The sequence below is a fragment of the Megalobrama amblycephala genome, linkage group LG11, assembly GCF_018812025.1.
Source record: "Megalobrama amblycephala isolate DHTTF-2021 linkage group LG11, ASM1881202v1, whole genome shotgun sequence".
Taxonomy (NCBI): domain Eukaryota; kingdom Metazoa; phylum Chordata; class Actinopteri; order Cypriniformes; family Xenocyprididae; genus Megalobrama; species Megalobrama amblycephala.
Window position 1 is genome coordinate 34,627,787 of NC_063054.1, and position 6,822 is coordinate 34,634,608.

Below are 6,822 nucleotides of genomic sequence, written 5' to 3' on the forward strand. Positions count from 1 at the left end.
TAAATGATTCATTTTGTGATCAAAGTTATGTTGTTATTGTAGGGAGCAAAACGTATAATGCAATGCTACTCAATTATAATTGGAGAAATAAACTTCTTTTTGGGTTTGAACCCCACTCCTGGTAGGGACTAATCTTTAAAACTTCTGAACGGCTGACATGAGACAATGTGAACATTGATAGGCTAAAAGTAAACTTGTCTAGATGAACACGGATATAAAAATCATTGTTAGTAGTCACACCCTTAATGTATAACCAGGATGGCCGAGTGGTTAAGGTGTTGGACTTAAGATCCAATGGACAAATGTCCTCGTGGGTTCGAACCCCACTCCTGGTAGTGGCTAATCTTTAATTAATCTGAATGACTGAGTGAGAAATTTGTGAATATTGATCGGCTGAAAGTAAATTTGTCTACATAAATGCAAACATGAAAATCATAGGTACTTGTTGCTGACCTAACAAATAATCAGGACGGTTAAGGTGTTGGGCTGATGCTGCCTTCACATGCTATCAGAAATGTGGTAATTCTGGCTGAAAGTAAACTTGTCTAGATGAACGCAAACATGAAAATCATACTTACGTGTTGCAGCCTTAGCATATAACCAGTATCGCTGAGTGGTTAAGGTGTTGGACTTAAGATCCAATGGATAAATGTCCTCGTGGGTTCAAACCCCACTCCTGGTAGGGGCTAAACTTTAAAGCGACTGATATCTTTATGAAAATCATAGGTACTTGTTGCTGAGCTAACGTATAACCAGGATGGCCGAGTGGTTAAGGTGTTAGGCTGATGCTGCCTTCACATGCTATCAAAAATCTAATAATTCCCACTTCTGAAGTCATGATTAAGAGCTCATATCATTGACGTTTTGAAATGGGAGGGCGTTCATGTGCAATTTTTACCTAGGAAACTTGTATTTCTGATAATCCCGAAAGCACATGAAGGCAGCATTAAGATCCAATGGACAAATGTCCTCGTGGGTTCGAACCCCACTCCTGGTAGCGGCTAATCTTTAAAACATCTGAACGACTGATGTGAGAAATTTGAGAACATTGATTAGCCGAAAGTAAACTTGTCTAGATGAACACGGACATAAAAATCATTGTTAGTAGTCATAACCTTAATGCATATGACCAGGATGGCCGAGTGGTTAAGGCGTTGGACTTAAGATCCAATGGACAAATGTCCTCGTGGGTTCGAACCCCACTCCTGGTAGCGGCTAATCTTTAAAACATCTGAACGACAGATGTGAGAAATTTGAGAATGTTAGCTGAAAGTAAATTTGTCTAAATGAACACGGACATAAAAATCATTGGCTCATACCCTTAATTTGTAACCAGGATGGCTGAGTGGTTAAGGCGTTGGACTTAAGATCCAATGGATAAATTTCTTTGTGTGTTTGAACCCCACTCCTGGTAGGGGCTAAACTTTAAAACATCTGAATGACTGACACGAGAAATTCATGAACATTGATTGGCTGAAAGTAAATGTGTCTATATATATAAATGCAAACATGAAAATCATAGGTACTTGTCGCTGACCTAATAAATAACCAGGATGGCCGAGTGGTTAAGGTGTTGGGCTGATGCTGCCTTCACATGCTATCAGAAACTTGATATTTCCCACTTCTGAAGTCATGATTAAGAGCTCAAAAATGGGAGGTTGTTCATGTGCAATTTATACCTAGGAAACTCGTATTTATGATAACTTTGGGTTCGAACCCCACTCCTGGTAGTGGCTAATCTTTAAAACATCTGAACCACTGATGTGAGAAATTTGTGAATATTGATCGTCTGAAAGTAAATTTGTCTAGATGAACGCAAACATGAAAATCATACTTGTCGCAGCACTAACATATAACCAGGATGGCCGAGTGGTTAAGGCGTTGGACTTAAGATCCAATGGACAAATGTCCTCGTGGGTTCGAACCCCACTCCTGGTAAGGGCTAAACTTTAAAACATCTGAATGACTGACACGAGAAATTCATGAACATTGATTGGCTGAAAGTAAATGTGTCTATATATATAAATGCAAACATGAAAATCATAGGTACTTGTCGCTGACCTAATAAATAACCAGGATGGCCGAGTGGTTAAGGTGTTGGGCTGATGCTGCCTTCACATGCTATCAGAAACTTGATATTTCCCACTTCTGAAGTCATGATTAAGAGCTCAAAAATGGGAGGTTGTTCATGTGCAATTTATACCTAGGAAACTCGTATTTATGATAACTTTGGGTTCGAACCCCACTCCTGGTAGTGGCTAATCTTTAAAACATCTGAACCACTGATGTGAGAAATTTGTGAATATTGATCGTCTGAAAGTAAATTTGTCTAGATGAACGCAAACATGAAAATCATACTTGTCGCAGCACTAACATATAACCAGGATGGCCGAGTGGTTAAGGCGTTGGACTTAAGATCCAATGGACAAATGTCCTCGTGGGTTCGAACCCCACTCCTGGTAAGGGCTAAACTTTAAAACATCTGAACGACTGAGGCAAGAAATTCGTGAACATTGATTGGCTGAAAGTAAATGTGTCTATATAAATGCAAACATGAAAATCATAGGTACTTGTCGCTGACCTAAAAAATAACCAGGATGGCCAAGTGGTTAAGGTGTTGGGCTGATGCTGCCTTCACATGCTATCAGAAATTTGAAATTTCCCACTTCTGAAGTCATGATTAAGAGCTCATAGCATTGACGTTTCGAAATGGGAGGGCGTTCATGTGCACTTTTTACCTAGGAAACTAGTATTTATGATAATCCCGAAAGCACATGAAGGAAACTTGTATTTCTGATAATCCCGAAAGCACATGAAGGCAGCATTAAGATCTAATGGACAAATGTCCTCGTGGGTTCGAACCCCACTCCTGGTAGCGGCTAATCTTTAAAACATCTGAACGACTGATGTGAGAAATTTGTGAATATTGATCGCCTGAAAGTAAATTTGTCTAGATGAACGCAAACATGAAAATCATACTTGTTGTAGGCCAACATATAACCCGGATGGCCGAGTGGTTAAGGCGTTGGACATAAGATCCAATGGACAAATGTCCTCGTGGGTTCGAACCCCACTCCTGGTAGGGGCTAAACTTTAAAACATTTGAATGACTGTTGTGAGAAATTTGTGAACATTGATTAGCTTAAAGTAAATTTGTCTAGATGAACGCAAACATGAAAATCATACTAACTTGTCACAGCCCTAACGTATAACCAGGATGGCCGAGTGGTTAAGGCGTTGGACTTAAGATCCAATGGACAAATGTCCTCGTGGGTTCGAACCCCACTCCTGGTAGGGGCTAAACTTTAAAACATTTGAATGACTGTTGTGAGAAATTTGTGAACATTGATTAGCTGAAAGTAAACTTGTCTAGATGAACTCAAACATGAAAATCATACTTACTTGTCACAGCCCTAACATATAACCAGGATGGTCGAGTGGTTAAGGCGTTGGACTTAAGATCCAATGTACAAATGTCCTCGTGGGTTCGAACCCCACTCCTGGTAGGGGCTAAACTTTAAAACATTTGAACGACTGATGTGAGAAATTTGTGAACGTTGATTGGCTGAAAGTAAATTTGTCTAGATGAACGCAAACATGAAAATCATACTAACTTGTCACAGCCCTAACGTATAACCAGGATGGCCGAGTGGTTAAGGCGTTGGACTTAAGATCCAATGGATAAACGTCCTTGTGGGTTTGAACCCCACTCCTGGTAGCGGCTAATCCTTAAAACATCTGAACGACAGATGTGAGAATTTTGTGAACATTGATTGGCTGAAAATGGCTTGACTAACCCATGTTTTAAGATGAATGCAGACTTGAAAATTGTAGTCTGCAGTTGTTAACATGTGGCCAGGTCTGCCTTTCTCAAAAGTATTGTGAGCTAAGTTGATCGTAGGCTCTGGTGCAAATGGTTCACGAAATATGGATAAAAGAAGCTGTCAAGCTTCAAGAAGGATGCAAAGTATCATTAACAAAAAGCAATAAACCAATATTAGTTGTATTATCATTGTTACAACACAATGGTCAGTGTTGTAAGACACAGTACATGACCAGGATGTCTGAGTGGTAAAGTTGTTTGACTTAAGATACAATGGACAAATGTCCATGTGGGTTTGAACCTCATACTCCTGGTAAAAATAAATATTTCAAAGGCAGTCATGAGGTTGTATTTATGAAATGCAACTATTACTTTCATCACACTGGTGTGGTTGGTTTTGATGGGATCACAACTCAAAATATAGACAAAAAAGGGAACTTTCAAGACCTCAAACTTGTTTTAAATTACACAGTCATTTGCGAGAGAAATTGTTCTTGACCAACTCAAGTGCTCGAATAAACTTTTACTTTGAATTCAAATATTTCTTGGTTCTAACATGGCTTTCATTTTAATGAAACCAAAATAGCTGTACATCAGTGGATGTACCATATGTATCAGGAATGGGGGACATTTGTTTGCATTTGTTTTGTGAATTCGCCGGAATGGATATCGAGCACTTTAATCCATGTCTCAGCTTATTAAAAAGCATAAAGCAAACAAGCCATATGTTCCGGCTTAATCTTCATTTACTCTTTGTGGATTCCAGAGTATATTGACATTGAGTCACTGTTCATCCTTCTCACGTGGATTTTCTGAATACATTTGAATGTAATCGTTCCAGGGCTCACATCAGGTCTGATGTTGAACTGCTTACCATGCATTCTCTCCGGGAAGGAAGTCTCGTCCCACCGGAATACCGATCAGCTACATTGCACCTGTTGTCTATGCTGAGACATCATCTTTATGGCTGATTAGAGTGGTGATTACTTCCTGATAGGCTGGACCGTTGGGTTTGCCGGGGCTGGTTCTACTGCAGCTCATTAGAAGAAGGCCAGTGAAGTCTTACTAAGCAAAACTTGCAGAAGGTTTAGCCTGAAAAGTGCAGCCGGCAGCAAAAACACAAGAGAGAGAAGAATGACATTTTTGATGGTCTCATCATTGTACTATAATCTTCTGGGTTACGCTGTCTTTCTGAAGTTGTATCATCCAGTGAGGTAGAAAAACCATCATAATGCCCATTAAAGGTTATATTCTACATTTTTTTATAGCATTTTATTATTTTGTTATCTCACTGAAGTCCACTTATGATGTTGGTCAAGGTTTTTTTTGCAACAAAAACAGTTGCAATTTAGTTTAGCATGACCATTTTCCACTCTCTCACACTTAAAGGTGCAGTAAACAATTTCTGAGAAACACTTGATATTTGGAATCAATCCAATCAAACACACCCCTCTCTTCATTGCTCCGCCCCCCCAAATGTATGAAGATGCAATGCAGTCTCTTTATCAAAGCTGAAGCGAAGCAAAATAATGCTTTGTGAAAAATTAAGCAGAGATGGCGAACGACAAGGAAGTACAAACAATGAACATGCAGTACGCAAGAGTATATACAAGCAAGAGTTGGTTGTTAGTCGCCAGCAGCACACCAACCCCAGACAAACAATGACACTCAAAACTGTCCTATTACTATAGCTAACATTTAAACAACAGCATATCTTGGTTCTCTGAAACAGCAAAACCAATTTTACTCACGTATGTAGCAAAATCAATGCAACCTTGGTGTCAGGCTTTCAGTTTTCAGGCCTTCCCACTTAGGTCTATCCAGCGCTGGAAAGCTTTTCTATTATTAACGTGGGTCCTAAAGCTCTTTCCTGATCATAGCCCTGCTTTTTCTGCTGATATTCCTCTGACATTTCCTCTTTGTAATATCTCTCAGCCATCTTTCTTTGTACAGTCTTTCTTCAAATCTCCCTCTTGCTCACTCTCTCTCCCCTCCCATCAGTGTTTACACCTCCCTATTGGCTACAAGTGTGTTGTGCTGCTCGGTCCGATCCACTTTCAACAGCGTTGAATCACTTACTGCACCTTTAAGACCCTTTTACATGACTCACATTCTAGTCTCAAATACATTGTATTCTATAGAGAAAAAAGGTCAAACAACGGAAGCTCAAAGTTCACATGATTTCAATTTTGACCTCATTTGCTGCTGACTTTCCAAAATGCAGCCAGTGATTACCAAATAATTTGCATCATTATGTTGGTGATGTTGGCATGAAAATCAAATAAGACTGATCATGACTGCATTAAGATGGCATTCAGACATTAATCCACAAATTATGCAAATTAGACATTATATGCAAAATATTAATACATATAATACATACAGTACACTCATGTAAAGCGATATATATACCTTATAGCAAATCTCAGCTGCCTGATTTTTCTTATTTCATCACAAAAAGTAACTATATTATTGCAGTTTTCTATATAACGTTGGATATATAAATATGTCCAACTTCATTATATTGTATATGTTGTATATATAATAATATATATAATATATAAATATGGGCGGTCATATGTTAATGGGTGCATGGTTGGGATGCCATGACAATGATGATTTCAGAATGACCCATTTTTGCTTAGTTTCATTTAAATGGATTGGAGCGTACTTCCAAATCATTTACATGTACACTTACATTTATGACATAAAACGGAAGCTGCGATTATCTTTTCCTTCCCTATTGTGACGTATAGCCGAGTGAAACAGCTTCACGAACAAGAGAAAATGTAGGGCGGGACTTGATTTTGTCCATTGGGAATTGATTGGATTGTTGACTCATTTTGGTTTGCTATTGGTGGATCTCGTGAGTGACAGGTTGCCCCGCCCTCACACCAGTAAACACATCATCAGAGATCAGATGAGAAGAGATTTCCCTGCAAGAGGTAGGGGAAGTTATTTTGATTTACGGATAAATCATTTATAACACACAATGCAAT

The 6,822-nt window shown here is 39.0% G+C and overlaps 4 non-coding genes across 4 annotated transcripts; all 4 read left to right on the forward strand.

Moving 5' to 3' along the window:
* The first annotated feature begins 1,128 nt into the window (after positions 1-1,128).
* Positions 1,129-1,211, forward strand: trnal-uaa. Its single transcript has one exon. It is a non-coding gene; the product is annotated as a tRNA-Leu (tRNA).
* A 644-nt stretch (positions 1,212-1,855) lies between these two features.
* trnal-uaa lies at positions 1,856-1,938 on the forward strand. The gene has a single exon. It is a non-coding gene; the product is annotated as a tRNA-Leu (tRNA).
* A 441-nt stretch (positions 1,939-2,379) lies between these two features.
* trnal-uaa lies at positions 2,380-2,462 on the forward strand. Its single transcript has one exon. It is a non-coding gene; the product is annotated as a tRNA-Leu (tRNA).
* Positions 2,463-3,211: 749 nt separating this feature from the next.
* On the forward strand, positions 3,212-3,294 carry trnal-uaa. The gene has a single exon. It is a non-coding gene; the product is annotated as a tRNA-Leu (tRNA).
* The last annotated feature ends 3,528 nt before the right edge of the window (positions 3,295-6,822 follow it).